Source organism: Micropterus salmoides, unplaced genomic scaffold, assembly GCF_014851395.1.
Source record: "Micropterus salmoides isolate LMB-PRFRI ecotype aquatic unplaced genomic scaffold, ASM1485139v1 Ms_hic_scaffold_2, whole genome shotgun sequence".
Classification (NCBI taxonomy): domain Eukaryota; kingdom Metazoa; phylum Chordata; class Actinopteri; order Centrarchiformes; family Centrarchidae; genus Micropterus; species Micropterus salmoides.
In genome coordinates this window covers 8,693,839-8,711,552 of record NW_024041150.1, presented here as the reverse complement: position 1 = coordinate 8,711,552, position 17,714 = coordinate 8,693,839, and positions in this window count along the sequence as shown.

Genomic DNA, 17,714 nt, shown 5'->3' with positions numbered 1-17,714 from the left:
AAAATGGCAGTCTTAACAACCTCATAATCTAAGCTGTCCACTAAGGATAATGCTGCAATGGCCTCTCAAGCTTTACCATGGAGTTTGCACTGGAGTAAGAGTGACCAAACTCCAGGCGGCCACTCTAACATGGCTGTAATGCGTTCAAACACGCTGAAATACAGGTCCACTTCAAATTCACAGAAGGTAGGCACTGAAGCTATATGCTTACTCACAAAACGTACTTTAGCCAAACTGATAACAGGATCAGCGGGAGGAGAGGAGAAGGGCATACCTTGAGTTTTCAAGCTCAAGCTTCCGTATTCTAACCTCTTTATCAGCCTTAATCTCAAGTCTCTTTACCTCCAGCTTGCATGTGCTGTTGCCGTTCCTTCTCCGCAGCTTCAAGCTGGAGACGGGCAAGTCGGATCAAGCCTCATCTCTGGAACGAACACTGCTTAACGGGGGTGGATTGTAGCACGGCAGGGTGAATCTGCTCACCTACCTCGCCGGCCACCCCAGAGACTTTCATATTCTTTAACTCTACTGGGCTTTCAGCAGGAAGCTCAGGTAATGCAAGCTCTCCTCACTCCACAAATTTATCAATAACCTGGGCCTCAAGTTTTAGTTACCGTGATCCTGAAGTGGCTTGCTAAACATATTAGGTCATCCTTACGACAAGCATCAAGCTGCTCAAGGGTCGGATTTGCTAAAAAGGTGTCTAAGTCAAAACGAGCAGCCATGGAGCCCAATTAGCCAGCTGCACACTCCCTTACAATCAAGTGCACGACCACTTCACTCTCTGGTTAACAATTAGCTATTCCACACAGTTCAATTAGTGATCCCGGATGAGCCCCCAATTACGTTATGTCCCCGCTCATTGGGGGAAAGGGGACGTACGCATAAACCAGATATACTTGGTATGGTGGAAAAGTTATTTATTTACACAAAACTTCCTTTTTACAAGGTTTAACAACTAACTAACTAAAGTTGGGCAAGTGGGTGCTGCGAAAACATAAACACAAGATAACAAAAAGAGATCCGTCCAAAACAGTGATTACTAACTAACTCGAAAACAAAACCTCTCTATTGTGGGTGTCTCAAAACAAAACACAGGGAGCGCAGCAACCCTAAACCTAATGAGCTAAACAAAGAGAAATCCTAAACATGTTGAGTGGGTTATCAGTATTTACTCTAAATCCTAGCCCAGCTCTGCAGACACACTGTTAAATACAACTAACTCAAGTGTGTCTCTTAACAAAATGAACACTTACTGACTCTTAGTAAGGTAATACTGCTGCAACAGGCTTACAGAGTCTTTAGCTAAACAGCTAACACCAAGACTATTAGCAGCAGACTCGCAAACACAAGCAGGCCACGGAAGTGATGGCTGCTGGAATGATATATACATACAATATACATCCAGTCCCTCCAAAAGTATCGGAACAGTAAGGCAAATTCCTTTGTTTTTGTTGCTGAAGACATTTTTGTTTAAGATCAAAAGACGAGTATGAGACAAGAGTTCAGAATTTCAGCTTTCATTTCCTGGTATTCACATCTAGATGTGTTAAACAGCTCAGGACATATCATCGTTTGTTTGAACCCACCCTTTTTTTTGGTCGGTGTTTGCAGGCAAGCTAACATCTAGTTTTAAACACAAAATAACACTGTTTACCATTGTGAGGGCCCAAACAGTTAGGCAAGAGGAGTCACAAGAGAATAAAACCAAAAGAGTTTTTATTGTCCTAAAAAAATCATTGCAACAAAATAAAGATAAAGTTTGGGCCCATAAAAGAGGTCAAATAAACAGACTGCAACTTAAGCTCTGAACACAACAAATTCAAAAATACAAGTAATCTACAACAAGAGAAACAAAGGGGGCTTATATACTGGCTGATCAGGCCAGATGTGAAATGTAATCTTACTTAACATTAACCCAACAAAAATACTCAATATAATATAAATCGGAACCCTAAATATCTACGGAGAGAATGAAGCTACCCACCCCTCCAATTATATATGTGAAACAAACCAAGTGTCCTGTTAGTTATTTGTACCTAAATAAATGTTTGCAACAAATATATGTATAATGTGTCTAAAAGTATATAAACCAATCCTAAGGAAAAATAACAGCCTAAACTAAGGAAAAGTGTAAGTGCATGAGGTTACCGCTTTTAAGATGGCTGTGGCCATCACAATCTTGATTGGCAGTAATGTTACGCACATAAACGCCATAGCCGATGTAAGACAATAGATTTTCACAGGAAATACGACCAGACCTTCACATAGAAAACAGTAGCAGAAAGTTGGTGAATGCCTCCATTTTTAGGTGAGGTTACAACCTGGTCACATGTAGGCAATAAGAATGTTATAAATATATTAGGGCTGACGCAACACATTAATTAACGCTGAATTATTTTAACGCAATTATTATATTATTATTAGTGCTGGGCAACGATAAAAAAAGATTTTATCACGATTAATCGCATTGTTACACGCAAAATTGAATAATGCTCACTGGCTCTGAATACACATCCAGTCAAACCATGATGGGTCACCGGAGGGGCGGGATGTTGATGTTGATCAGACCGCGCTGTCATCTTTGTTCCATGTTTTCCCATCACGGCAGCAGGAGAGCCGCTTGCTTGTTAACGACAGCCTGTCAAACAAGTCAAACAGCCGAAACCAACATCTGTGTTCAATGCAGCTTTAATGTTACCAGGTCTGTGATTAGGAGTAATGACTCCAAAACAACGTTTAATTATACATCCTATTGCAATGAGTATGGCTCCCAGAAAGATGTAAATGCTCCGTACTTGTATAGCGCCTTTCTAGTCTTTTCGACCACTCAAAGCACTTTTACACTACATCTGCATTCACCAGTCACACACATTCATACACTGAGCCTAAGTGCTCAAACGGAAACTAACATTTAGAGAGAGATAGAGGTAGAGATAACAGAGACAAAGCACAGGGAAAATGTGAGAAAAAACTAGAAACATGAGAGCCTGAACGTGGGGGTGGCACCAGGTATGGAGCAACGACAATCAAGCAAGAGTGGTGTGGAGAACCGGGGTTGAAATACAGGCAGGATGAGGTTGATTACTGGCAGGTGTGGCAGGCTGACGAGGTGGCTGATGAGGTGCAGGTGGGAGGGAGAGAGAGAGAGAGAGAGAGAGAGAGAGAGAGAGCACACACAGGGGAGAAAACACAGGGAGGCAGGCAGGGAACAGAAAACCAAGGAAAAAGCAGAATAACTGATAAAAAGGAGAAAAAAAACCAGACACTCACCGTCAGCCGGGCTGCCACCACAACAAGATAGGTTTCTTTTAATGCGATCAGACATGTTTATTTACTTTCTCTTAGGCACATACGCAACAGGCAGCTCTGAAAGCAAGTCGGTTCTGAGTCTGAAATCATCAGGTGTCTTAGCTTTCAAATCAATCATCAAGTAACCGTAAGGAACACTTGTGGCGTCCTCGAAACAATCCATAAAAAAATGACTCTTCCCAGGAAACATTTGTCTATCCATTAGCATGACTTGGTATTTATCTCTGGGATTTTTAAACAAAAAAAGATATTATAAAAGGTATTGAGATTAATAGTACGGCTAACTTTGCCTTGAAAAAACAAACTCTGAACTAGATATAAACAACATAAATTACTATGATGCACATATTTTGTAAACATGAGGTTGGACCTCAATGTTATTGCTAGCATCACTCATTAAATCATCAATAATCAACAAATAGTTTTCAGCTAAAGGCAACAATGTATCATCACATAAAGAAGATGGCAAGCCTTCAACGAAATTCACATTTCTAATTTTCAGTAACTGCTCAAACAATGGCTGCCAACTCGAAAAATATATACAACATTTTCAATCTGTTTTGAAATGAGCTTATCAGCATTTTCGATCAACATTTTCACAAAATGTTTTACCGCTGTTTGAAGGACCTGACACAATTAGACTAGAAGGATGTTGTAGTCTAAAATCCAAACCATCAGTCTCCCTAACAGCCATGGTATGGTAAAGTTCTCAGTTCAGGAAAACTCTGCGTATCGTGAACACGACCTGAAGTCTTGCAGCTAATGTTTGATTTTTAGTTCGAAAGCCTTTTTATTTCTCAGATACTTATAGTTAGGATAGTAGATAGAGTGACATCTATCTCAGCTTGAATCACATCCTAATGTCCGACGAAAAAAAAGACTTTGGCCCTGATGGCTTTTGTTTACTAGCTACTAATTAAGATGTTGCAGGCAAAACACACGATCGGTCTAAGAAAGAAACACAGAAGATGACAGCAAGTAGAAAGAAATATTGTTACAATATAGGTGATAACAACTAATGCAAAGGCTGTGATCTATAAAAAACAAACTCGTTGAAGACATTGAAAATGTGCGTCCTGTAAGTAAACTCAGATCCAAACGAGAAACGGCGACTCACATGGCAGAAGGATGAAACAGTTTGAAGTGAAAAGTCCTACAACTGTGTAAATATATCAAAATACTAGCTCTGAGTAGTATAGCTTAAAGCCTAAAGCCTTTCTAAATAATCAGACACTTGTTTGATTCTCCCTGAAGTTCACTATAAAAACACATAATTTAAGATAATATGCGGCACAAAGAACCATGACTGAGGATAATAAACACAAGCGGAGATTCTGTTTCTGCAAAAGAACACCTCAAAAGGTGTTGGACCGTTTAATCAGGAACCATATTAATTACTTGTATGCAGTACAATTTATTCTGAAGGTGAACAGGCGGACAACTCACATTTAAATTGAAGCTGTTTTCAATGCGTCAGTCGCGCAAATACTAGTGCATAGCTTCATACTATATTGTTATCACATGTTCGCTTCCTAATCGAGCCAAATGCTGGATGTGATGCGCTGTTTGTTCTGGAAAATATCACTATTTCATCGTCGTTTACAAAACGTCACGGGCTAATTATTTTAACTCATTGCCATCAGAAGTTAAGTGCGTGGACTGTTTGTGTAACCTAAATACATGTTTAAACACAGATGGAATGCATTTGGTTTACACTCCAAATTAGTACCGGGATCGTCCCGTCTTGCGTGTGTCCCCCCTTCGGTCAGTGACGTCACTACTGAGGAGGAATGCCCTGTTCCTGCAGATCGGTTATAAAGGGAGGGGAGCCACGGCGGCCATTTTCCTCAGGTGCACGAGCGTTGCATGAAAGTGCGTTTTATTTCCACACAAATTCAGCTTCACCAAAAGGAACGTCAGTGTCTCGCCGAGTTAACTCTCGTTTTGTAGCTCCTCTGTCAGAGTTTGACTCCTTTTCTTCCCGCAGTCAGTACGTAATAATAGTTCACATTTGTTGAACATGAAATAAATAAACTCATTGTATATTAATCTTAAACGACCCACTCCTGCGACGACAACTGTCTGTAACATGTGTACAATCGGCATCAGATCACACTACGTGCTACAGCAGATGTGTAGGGCTAGATAAAAAAACATTTTGCGTAATCTGATGTTACACTTTTATGCTAGATCACCAGATATCTGACTTTTGACAGAAGAAGGTAGCGATCTCATATGTATGCATCACACCTACAGGATGTCTATCCAAGGTCATGGCGATTGATTCATGCAACATCTGAAACCGGACTTAGCGCCATGTAGACTAGAGACCGTAGTACCTTACATTGATCAGACAGATGTCTTCTACATCCAAGGTTTATTCTTTCATCTTAAGCCGACAGAAGTCTGCTTTTGACAGGTTGATGGCATCATTTCTCCCTCCCTCCATGAGAATGTTTGCAGAATCACACACAGCACGTTCACAATGGCTCGCCAGAAAACTTGTCTATATGGCGTGGGGCGACGTATCCTATTCACGCACCCATCAAAGCTAAAAGCGGATCTAACCCAAAATCGATGGCCGTCACTTCTCTGTGAGAACCATCTGTTTTGTGTTCTCCCGCGTAAATCCACCCCATCACTAACTCTACCGTCTGCTCTTCGTAATACGTAGTTCCGACTTAAACAGGAAAGACATGAACACAAAAATCACATTACCCAACAGTACCCCCCTCTCAAAGAACGTCCCCTGACGTTCTTAACACAAAGAATCCCCAAAAACCAGGGGGCAGAGTTCGGGAGGCTGTCCCGGGGGACGACCCAACAGGCCGGGCAGAACAAGGAGGCAACAGAGTTCGAGAGGCCATCCCGGAGGACAATCCAACAGGAAATCGGGGGAAAAACAGAGTTCCGGGGGTCGACCAAGCCAGCCGGCCGGGTCAAGAAGGCAACACAGTTCAGGGGACGTCCAAAAGAATAAGGGCTCACCTGAGGCCAGACAGGTGACCAATGAAGGCGAGATCTCTTTGGAAGATGCACTGATGGTCGGCGGCGGAGGTGAGACCTCTCCGGAGGCTGGTGGTGATGGTGAGACCTCTCTGGACCCCTGCTGAGACCTCTCTGGAGGTCTCAGCAGGGGTCGCAGACGATGGCAGGGAACCACCAGAGGCCGAAAAAGGTGAGGCCTCTCCGGAGGTCAGACTGGAGGCCAGCGTGGGGGGCTTGGGACCTCAGGAGGCAGAGCTGCTGGGCTGAGGACCACGGGCGAGACCGCTGGGCTGAGGGCCATGGGCTGGACACGAGGAGCTGGAGTTGGTCTGACCACCGACTGGAGAGCTGGGCTGGGGACCCCGGGGAGGCCGCTGGGCTGAGGACCACGGGCGAGACCACTGGGCTGAGGACCATGGAACGGACCATGGACCAACCACAAGAAGCTGGAGTCGGCCTGACCACTGACTGGACAGCTGTGGTGGGGACCATGGCCCAAACATGAGGAGCTGGAGTCGGCCTGACCACCGACTGGACAGCTGGGACAGGAAGCGGCTGGGCCACCAACAGAGCTGGTGTTGGTTGAACCGCCGATGAAGGACCAGGAGTCGATCAGACCACCGGCGGAGCTGGTGCGGGTCGGTCCACTGACGGAGCACGAGGAACAGGAATCGGCTGGGCCACCAACGGAGCTGCTGTTGGTAGGACCACCGACGAGGGACCAGGAGTCGGCTCGGCCACCAACGGAGCTGGTGTTGGTCAGACCACCGACGAGGGACCAGGAGTCGGCTCGGCCACCAACGGAGCTGGTGTTGGTCAGGCCACCGACGAGGGAACAGGAGTCAATCGGACCACCGTCAGAGCTGGTGCCGCTTGGACCACTGACGGGGCACGAGGAACAGGAATCGGCTGGGCCACCAATGGAGCTGGGGGTAACACAAACAATGACCGGACAAGGGCTGAACAGAAAGACCACATATGACCATATCTACCATGGATAACGAGCAGGGCGGGAGCAACACAGGTGACAGACAGGAGGATAACGAGGGAGGCAGAAAGACAGCAGGAAAACAGAGAGGCAGGCAGCCAGAGACAACAGGGGGTAACAGAGAGAACACTTAGACAAGCAGACATGGGGCAGAGTGAATAACCAAGAATGCACAAGTACGACACAGGGCTGAGATGCAGAGCTAAACAGAACCAGTAAATGAACAAGGGAATACACAAGACTAAACAGGGAACACAAGACCAGGATGAACTAATGTACAGGACTAGGAACTAACTGAACAAGACTACACAGAGAAACACAGAACCAAAAACAGACTTAAACAGGAAAGACATGAACACAAAAACCACATTCCTAACACAGCTGAATCCCACTGCTGCAGCAAAGACACAGTAAAGCAGAACCTCAAGGAAAATCTTAATGGAAATAAGATGTATAACCTCTATGTACAGAAATGCAACAATGAAATGAAAGTGAATCCTGAGAAACTCACTTTCTACAGGCAGATATTCAATACAGAGTTCAATTTACCCACAAAAGATGCATGCAAGTACTGTGAGTGGTACCAGCGTTTAAATACCAGGACAAACAAATACAATGGCCACCAAAACAGACAGACGCAGGCCTGAGAACATAAAGGACAAGCTAAGAGACACCAAGATGTGAGCAGGAAGTTGAGCACCTACAACCTGACAGTCTTTTAATTATTATTAATTAGGCAGCAAAGGGGCAAACTGCTACATGGGGCATGAAGGGGAAGGGCGTCGAGGCTCGTCAGAGACCAGCACATGCACGTTCAAGTATTTGTCCTCTCTTTCAGACACTGAGCATGTACTGCTGTATTCTGACTCATGTGGAGGTCAGAACAGAAATGCTGGTTTTAGTGCCCTGTGCCTTCATGCAGTCAACAATCTGCCCACAAACTCATGGAGTCTGGCCACAGATGGAATGTGATCGTGTCCATGCAGCTCTTCAGACAGCCAGGAAGAATGTGCCTGTGCTACACTCTAGTAAGGATGGCGAGGAAGACCATGCCATACAAGCTGATTGAGCTGAGTCACAGTGACTTTCTGGATTTCAAGTCCTTTTCATCCTACGTGGTCCCAAACTAAACCAAAGATGCAGAGGGAGAAAATCAAGTGGCTGTGCTACACAAAAGAGGATCCAGAAGGTGTTCAGATCAAATATGAACTGTCTGACCGTTTAAAATGCTTGAAGTTAGAAAACAGGAGACCAGAGGACATCATGGACAGGAACCTGGGAAGTTATTCAGATCTCCACCTGCGATCACTGCTGTGAAAAAAAGACTTACACTGTACTGAAGTGGCAGCATCCCAACGTCCTGTTTGGACTTCTACCAGGCTTTACAGGTCAGCCAGTCAGAGTAGGCTACCATCTCATCCACAAATCCATCTGAAACGTTCTTTATGAAATACACTGTTTTTGTTGTGATGTCCTCAGTGTTCTCACTGTTCTGGAGCCTACTGTCAGTTGGCAATATGGCTAAAGGTTATTAATTAGTTGGTAATAATTTGCATAACTTATTGTTACTTCAGTTTATTCAGTTAATAGTGCTTGTTATCCTTTTTTTTTATGTTTTAGAAATGCTTTAAATATACAACATACATGTATATTTAGAATGATAGAAGACGACTTTTGGTTTTAACGCTAAAAGATGTGGTGTAAAGTCTGACACATCGCAGTTTGTGGCCTAACCACAGGAGCCTTCTGCTGAAGACTAACAGGAAGTCAGCTTCCTGCCAGCAGAGACCACAGGGTGATGATTGTTGGTTATGATGAAATCAGCTCTATAAAATGTGTGAAATGTATTAACAGGTGATACATTTAATTTTTTCAGAATGTAATAATAATAATAATACCTTTAATTTGTAATGCACTTTATATTTAAGCAAATCCCAAAGTGCTACAAGATAAAACAGGTAGTGCTAAAAAAAAACACATAAAGAGCATGAAAATAAAACAAAACAATAAAACAAAGGAAAGGGGCAAGAGTTCAATCAAAAGCTCTCCTTAAAAGGCCCTCAGGTGGTCAGGGAGAGAGTTCCACAGACTGGGAGCATCTGGGCAGAATGCCCGATCTCCCGTTGTACGGAGCTTGGTCCTGGGAGGTTTCAGGAGATACGCTGAGGCAGATCAGAGGGTACGTGTGGAGGTCTGTGGGGTGAGGAGTTCAGTGAGGTGGGGGGGCTTCACCATGGGCACTGGTGGGTAAGGAGGGAGACCTTGTACTCAATCCTGAGAGGGACAGGAAGCCAGGGAGTGATTTGAGGATGGGGGTGATGTGGTCGTGTATGCGCCACTTCAACAGGATCCTTGCAGCGCTGTTCTGGATGTGCTGCAGCTTCTGAAGGCTTTTCTCAGGGATCCCGATGAGAAGCGCATTGCAGTAGTCCAGCCTGGAGGAGACAAAAGTGTGGACAAGCTTTTCGGCATCTGTAAGAGTGAGTGTGGGACGGAGTTTGGTGATGTTCCTGAGGTGGAAGAAGGAGGTCTTGCAGAGATGTTTGATGTGAGCCTCAAAGGTCAGATGAGAGATGCTGGTTAATAAGAATGATAAATGATTGAGGATGCTAAACTACCAGCAGTTTTTAATAACATATGTACAGTATCTCCAGACCGTTCTCATCTCAGGGCGTCCAATACCAACGCTTTCAGAAAAAGTGACAAAGCGTAGTTGTTTGACGCTAAAGGTACCTTCAGCGTCTCTGAGGCGCTCCCAGATGTGCTCCCAGGTACGGTTAGCCTCCTTTGTGTTGCTGCGACGTAACAAAAGGTGCCGTTTCATACGGGTACCTTTAGCGTCAAATAATTAGGCTTTGTCACACTGTCTGTCTGTAAAGTAGTGATTACCCAGCTTGTATAACAGTGTAAAGTACTGATCGTACAGCTAGTATAACAGTGTAAAGTAGTGAGCGTGCAGCTTTTGTATAACAGTGTAAAATAGTGAGCGTGCAGCTTGTATAACAGTGTAAAGTAGTTAGCGTGCAGCTTGTATAACAGTGTAAAGTAGGGAGGGTACAGCTTATGTAACGATGTAAAGTAGTGAGCATACAGCTTGTATAACAGTGTAAAGTACTGATCGTACAGCTGGTATAACAGTGTAAAGTAGTGAGCGTAAAACTGGTATAACAGTGTAAAGTAGTGAGCGTGCAGCTTGTATAACAGTGTAAAGTAGTGAGCGTGCAGCTTTTGTATAACAGTGTAAAATAGTGAGCGAGCAGCTTGTATAACAGTGTAAAGTAGTGAGCGTACAGCTGGTATAACAGTGTAAAGTAGGGAGGGTACAGCTTATATAACGGTGCAAAGTAGTGAGCCTACAGCTTGTATAACGGTGCAAAGTAGTGAGCGTGCAAAGTAGTGAGCATGCAGCTTGTATAACAGTGTAAAGTAGTGAGCATACAGCTTATATAACAGTGTAAAGTACTGATCGTACAGCTAGTATAACAGCGAAAAATAGGGAGGGTACAGCTTATGTAACGGTGTAAAGTAGTGAGCATACAGCTTGTATAACAGTGTAAAGCAGTGAGCGTAAAACTGGTATAACAGTGTAAAGTAGTGAGCGTGCAGCTTGTATAACAGTGTAAAGTAGTGAGCGTGCAGCTTGTATAACAGTGTAAAGTAGTGAGCGTGCAGCTTTTGTACAACAGTGTAAAGTAGTGAGCGTGCAGCTTTTGTATAACAGTGTAAAGTAGTTAGCGTACAGCTTGTATAACCGTGTAAAGTAGTGAGCATGCAGCTTTTGTATAACAGTGTAAAGTAGTGAGCGTACAGCTCTTATAACAGTGTAAAATAGTGAGCGTGCAGCTTGTATAACAGTGTAAAGTAGGGAGGGTACAGCTTATGTAACAGTGTAAAGTAGTGAGCGTGCAGCTCGTATAACAGTGTAAAGTAGTTAGCGTGCAGCTTGTATAACAGTGTAAAGTAGGGAGGGTACAGCTTATGTAACGGTGTAAAGTAGTGAGCATACAGCTGGTATAACAGTTTAAAGTAGTGAGCGTACAGCTTGTATAACAGTGTAAAGTAGTGAGCGTACAGCTTGTATAACAGTGTTAAGTAGTGAGTGTGCAGCTTGTATAACGGTGTAAAGTAGTGAGTGTGCAGCTTGTATAACGGTGTAAAGTAGTGAGCGTGCAGCTTGTATAACAGTGTAAAGTAGTTAGCGTGCACCTTGTATAACAGTGTAAAGTACTGATCGTACAGCTGGTATAACAGTGTAAAGCAGTGAGCGTAAAACTGGTATAACAGTGTAAAGTAGTGAGCGTACAGCTTGTATAACAGTGTAAAGTAGTGAGTGTACAGCTTGTATAACGGTGTAAAGTAGTGAGCGTGCAGCTTGTATAACGGTGTAAAGTAGTGAGCGTGCAGCTTGTATAACAGTGTAAAGTAGTGAGCGTGCAGCTTGTATAACGGTGTAAAGTAGTGAGCGTGCAGCTTGTATAACGGTGTAAAGTAGTGAGCGTACAGCTTGTATAACGGTGTAAAGTAGTGAGCGTACAGCTTGTATAACGGTGTAAAGTAGTGAGCGTACAGCTTGTATAACAGTGTAAAGTAGTGAGCGTACAGCTTGTATAACGGTGTAAAGTAGTGAGCGTACAGCCTGTATAACAGTGTAAAGTAGTGAGCGTACAGCTTGTATAACGGTGTAAAGTAGTCAGCTTACAGCTTGTATAACAGTGTAAAGTAGTGAGCATACAGCTTGTATAACGGTGTAAAGTAGTGAGCATACAGCTTGTATAACAGTGTAAAGTAGTGAGCATACAGCTTGTATAACAGTGTAAAGTAGTGAGCATACAGCTTGTATAACAGTGTAAAGTAGTGAGCATACAGCTTGTATAACGGTGTAAAGTAGTGAGCATACAGCTTGTATAACAGTGTAAAGTATTGAGCATACAGCTTGTATAACAGTGTAAAGTATTGAGCATACAGCTTGTATAACAGTGTAAAGTAGTGAGCGTACAGCTTGTTGAATTTTCCTGTCCCCTAAAAAATAACATACCACACAGCCTTTAATGTCTAAACTGCTGTGCATGCAATGCATTTACAGAAACAGGTGGGCGGATATATCTTCTGTGTTCATGTGTACCATATTTGGTGTGATATGAATAACAGACCACTTACAGGTGACTGATCATGGCTCATCTGCATGGACATTAGAGATCAACCAATCAGCAAACATGGATCAAGAGATATTCTGTCACATCCTGTCTGCGTCTGTATATAAGTTGCAGCTCTTGGTATTTTGAAAAAGCAGAACTCCGGTCGACGCTGTTTTGCTCTGTTCTTTTCTTTTTTGCTGATTGTACTTTAATAAAAGACACTTTGAGTAAAGATTATTTACTAAAGATTATTTTTCCTCTCCTCCTCCTCCTGCTGCAAGGTAAGGTTCTTCCACACTGCCACACACTGAGCCGAGGGCCACACTGGTCTTATTCTCTAGATCTGGAGTTTAGGAACTCGTTCCAGGTTGTGTTTGAATACTCGAGGCTACGTGGCGCCCGACAGCGTGGCTGGAGAAAAAACAGTAGTTGGTTCTCCTGTCTGTACACAGGCAGGGTGCTAAATGAACTGTTTTGTCCACCAGCCAGTAAACGCTCAAAGTCTACACTCAGTAGATTACCATTGTTTTTAGCTGCTGATGAAGTAAATCTAGCAGACATTTGCATATTTTACCAGTAACTGGCTGGTAGATGGTGCCATGTTTTTTTTTATTGAGTTAAACTACAAGAAGCTAAAGTGTCTCTGAGATATTAGAGGTGTCTTCAAACTGAGTAACAAAGCAGCAAAAGCAGGCTGCTGCCCTGTGCAGGGGGGACTGAGCCTTGTCCTGGAGTAAAGCTTAAGAAAAGAAGAGGATGCTGCCTTCACTCCCCGGGGGTGAGCGCTTCACTATAAAGGTTCTTTGTTTTAAAGAGAGGGTGTTGTGTATAATTCAGTTTCCTAATGTTTAACTATACTGCAAAGATGAGCATCATAAAGTTAGCATATAAAAAGTATTTGATAGAATTGGACAGGAAATGTGTTTAACTGTGTTTCACTTCATCATCTAAAGATTATTCTTCATTTTATTTCTTCATCTCATAAGATAATATTACTTGAAGTAAAATTACTGAACACATTGCTAAAGTCACCTTATAAACGTATGTTGCTGTGTAGCTGCTGAAACTCATTGCTTCATCACCATGATAATAATGTTGTGGACTCATGATGTTTTGTAAGTAAGGGATGTATTTTTACTTTAACTCTTCCTCTTCACTCTGACAGGAAGTCAGAGTGAAGAGTAAGGAAGGAAGTCGGTTTATATCAAAGTTTATTCCTTGAGTGTATTTGCTTATATGCTTGTTAAATCAAAGTGTTGCTTTAGTGTATTTGATGATCAGGATTTTGAAATGTTCTGGAAATGTTTGGAAATTTGAAAATGTTTTGAAATGCTTTATGTACTGTTATTACAAAATATTTAGAATGATGAAAGACGATCTTTGGTTTTAACACTTTAAGACTAACCACACTAACCACAGGAGCCTTCCACTGAAGACTAACAGGAAGTCCGCCTCGTGTTTGTTGGTTACGATGAAATCAGCTCTATTAAATATGTGAAATGTATTAACAGGTGATAAATAATAATAATAATAATAATTGATTGAGGATGTTAACCCTACCACCAAGAGTTTTTAATCACATAGGCTATATGTGCTTTACCTGACAAAGAGTATCAGGCAGGGTACGTAAGGGTAAGTATTAAAAGTCTTAAATTTCATATTCCAAAAATAAGGCCTTAAAAGTCTTAATTTTCATTACCAAAGTATTAAATTTCGTTTACTAAGGTCTTAAAGTTTTTCTTGTCCTTGTGTAGGATTTAATTAATGCTGTGACGTCATAAATGAATACTTTGTGTGTGTGAGACTTCATTATTTACTCCGTTTGGTGTGACTGATGTTATACGGCAGTGCAGGTAACATTACTGTTTATGTCAGTGTTCAGCTTTACGCTCTGAACTGTGTTCACGGTGCACGAGCTCTGGCATCCAGCTCAGCGCGAATCAGTCAGTAGTTAGAAAAGAAAAGAAAACGTCTCTGACGGGCTACTAACGTTAGCTCGACGACTCAGAATGGGCAAGTGTCTGATATTCAGAAAGCCAGAGATACGAACAAGTTGGCGGACGAAGCTGAGGGCAGCACAACAAGCTGAATCACACTGTGGCAGCGCTAATGGAACAGCAGAGCTGGAAGAGCCGCTGCAGGTTACTGGTCAGTGAATGTTACCACAGCAAACAGAGAGACAGGTGCGTTTGAGACGAGGACGGGTCTGTGTGTCGCAGGAAGGCTAACGTTACGTGCATGGAAACATCAAACTAACGCACATTAAACTTGCATCACAGGAACGAGGGAAAAACAAACCGGAGCCCGGCTCCTTTTCCCCGCTGCTTTCAAGCCAAAACTATATAATACTGTATTTCAAGCAGCCTTTAGATGCTTTAAAACAAGAACAGGATGAATAATCACTGAAGCTGTTGGCAGATTATATTACTTTACATTATCTAGCCAAGGTGTAACTACTCATACCACACAATTTGTTTTTATTTTTGATTTCATCCCTTAAGAGTTCTTAGTGCACAATATTGGATTCATTTCATAGGTGTTATTTACACTGTGGACACTGGGGACATGTCCCCATCACTTTTTTGAAAAGCATTTGTTAAATATGTTCTGAAAATAGCTTGCAACAAGAAATGTTAAAAAACTAATGAAAATACTTTGAGAAAGGTTTATTTGCACAATAAGAAATATGCAATGCAATTTAAAGATGAAAGAAACAAATGTGCATTGTTCAGAAAAGTTTAAGCTAAAAAAATCGGAAAGACTTTATTTAAATAAAGACAATTCTACCATAAATTGGTGCAGAAAATGTCTCTAGAATGCAGGAGATTAAGTGTTTGGTGCTCAAAATTTTCTAGGGGACCCCCATTTAAATATATTTCAGCATTGAATATTTCATCAAATAGTGTTAAAATATCTTTTTGTCTTGTTCTTGTGAACCCAATATTGTGAATTGTGTATGTGAGCTAAGTGTGTTGTCACACCCCTAATCTGAACCCTTATGTCCCACCACTTTTCAACACAAAGTGACATCCTTGATTCATTTATCTTATCAAAGTACAAACACAACCCAAAAAGATATAGTGTGTTAAATATGAATGTATTATATAAAATGTTTTACTAAATTCATGTATCTTCGTAATAATTTTATCGGGCTTAAAATTCATACAGATTTTCCATTAAACGTCAGTAAAGTTGTATTAAATTTAATCCTAAGTGTTATTTAAAAGGTCTTAAAAAGTCTTAAATTTAACTTTGTGGATCCTGGGGGATCTGTAGAGGAAGACATTTGGTTGTCTTGCTAGTTGTTAGCCGGCAGGTCCGTTCAGTCTTTTGCTGTGTCGTGTTTGGATCGTCCAGGTGAGAGGGTCTGGCCCTTCGTCTGTTCTCCTCAGAGTTAGCAGCTTGGCTAACTCAGCTGGTGGCAGGGATCTATAGCAGGACTTTATGTTCTGCTCCAAGCGGGCCACGCTGGGAGGCCGCTGCGCCGTCAGGTTGGCGGCTTCAGCCGTCACATCCAGAGAGAAGTGAAGATACCACGCTGCGTTGGAGTTTTTATTAATGAGGTGACATCATAGGTCACAGGTCAACAGCCAATCGTAGCTGAGAGCTGAGTTCAGGAATCTGAGTTCATCGACGAAAAGATAAAAGTTCTGTTATGATCGCAAATGAACAGCTTCATCTGTGAGGTCCCTGTGATCCCAACAATATGCAACAAGTGTTTGTTCCAGAACAAACACCAACAAGGAAGAGTGCACAGTCTGTCTCCTGTCAAGTGGATTAATCATCATGTAAACCTCCTGATCCAAACTCAGAGGGCAGAGGGGCATCGAGTACAGGAGACAGGCAGGATGTCCTAAACCAATGAGCATTAACATTAAACATTAAATTACTGAAACAGCTGGACGATGTTCTGTGGCTGCAGTAACGACCTCACATCAGCACGTACAGATATTCGTTCTTCTTTTTGTATTTGATTAAAAAAAGTTAAACGTAACAAATGTTGAGGAATGATGAACGAAACTGAAAGACAGCAGTTTGTGATTTGATATGATTGTGGTTAAACTATAGGGACACTGTGTTTGTGTGAACAGCTTTAGTGATGTCACTGAATAATGTTGGGTAGATATTAAAAACCTGCTCCCTTTAATAACCAGATCTCTCAAACAACAGGTTTTACTCCGAAGAATGGAAGGTCTCTACATTAACAGCAGCTCACAGGACCAAAGCTACGATTACAGCAACACCACCTCCAACTACCAGAATAACAACAAGCTTGATGAGTATCGTGATAAACTTTATTTCATCAGAGATGTGGTGGTATACATAATCATTGCTGTCGGCCTTCCTCTGACCCTGGTGGCATCTATGCTCTTTATTCTATGGTATGTACATTCTGACTGAGAGTTATTTATTTCCTGTCTGTGTGGTGTATCTGTCCTACAGTCTGTCTGTCTGTAAAGGATCTGGATCTGGTTTGGGGGCTAGGTGTCAGGGGGCTGGGACAAAGGCTTGGAATGATCTATAACCTGACAGGAATAATTGATCCAGAATTCAAATGTCCATGAAGCTGATTGGACCCTAAACACATGCAGTTTCCATGTGTGGCTCCATTCCAGTTAAACTGCAGAAGCTGCAGGAAATCTGGCCCTTAGTCTTGTTCCTGCACTGATTGGCCAGTGGGTCATATCTGAGATTTCTGTTGGATGAAAAAGTCAGAAATGGCTCTGACTACAGCTGCTGGGCAGAGCAAGATGACAGATTTGGGAGGAGGTGGACTTCACAACATGTTTCCAACTGCTTGTTGACTTTTACCAATGTTTTCCTGCAGGTGAGAAGAGATCATGTTGCTCCCATCTACCTCATCAACCTTCTCATTACTGACATCCTTCAGTTCTGCTGCATGATCATTCGGTGGCACTAAATGTGGATTGGATGAGATATTTCATCCATCGTATTTACCTCTCTGCTCTGATTGCCAGTGTTTACTTCATGGTCTGCATCTCCCTGGAAAGGTATCTATCTGTCTATCCAGTATGTGTGGAGCTCCTTCTGTGTCTGAACATTATATTAGTTTATAACTCTGAAGCTCCTCAAAGACTTTGTGTCCATCTGTATTACAGGTATTTGGTCATCGCCCACCCACTGTGGTACCGCTTCAGACGAACCATCAAGACCTCTGTGGTGCTCTGTGTCCTGGTCTGGGTCCTTTCTGCTGTCTGTGCCGTCTGTTTCTATTTCACTGATGTCACATACATACTCTTTGCCATCCTCTTCCTCCCTCCTTCCCTCTGTTA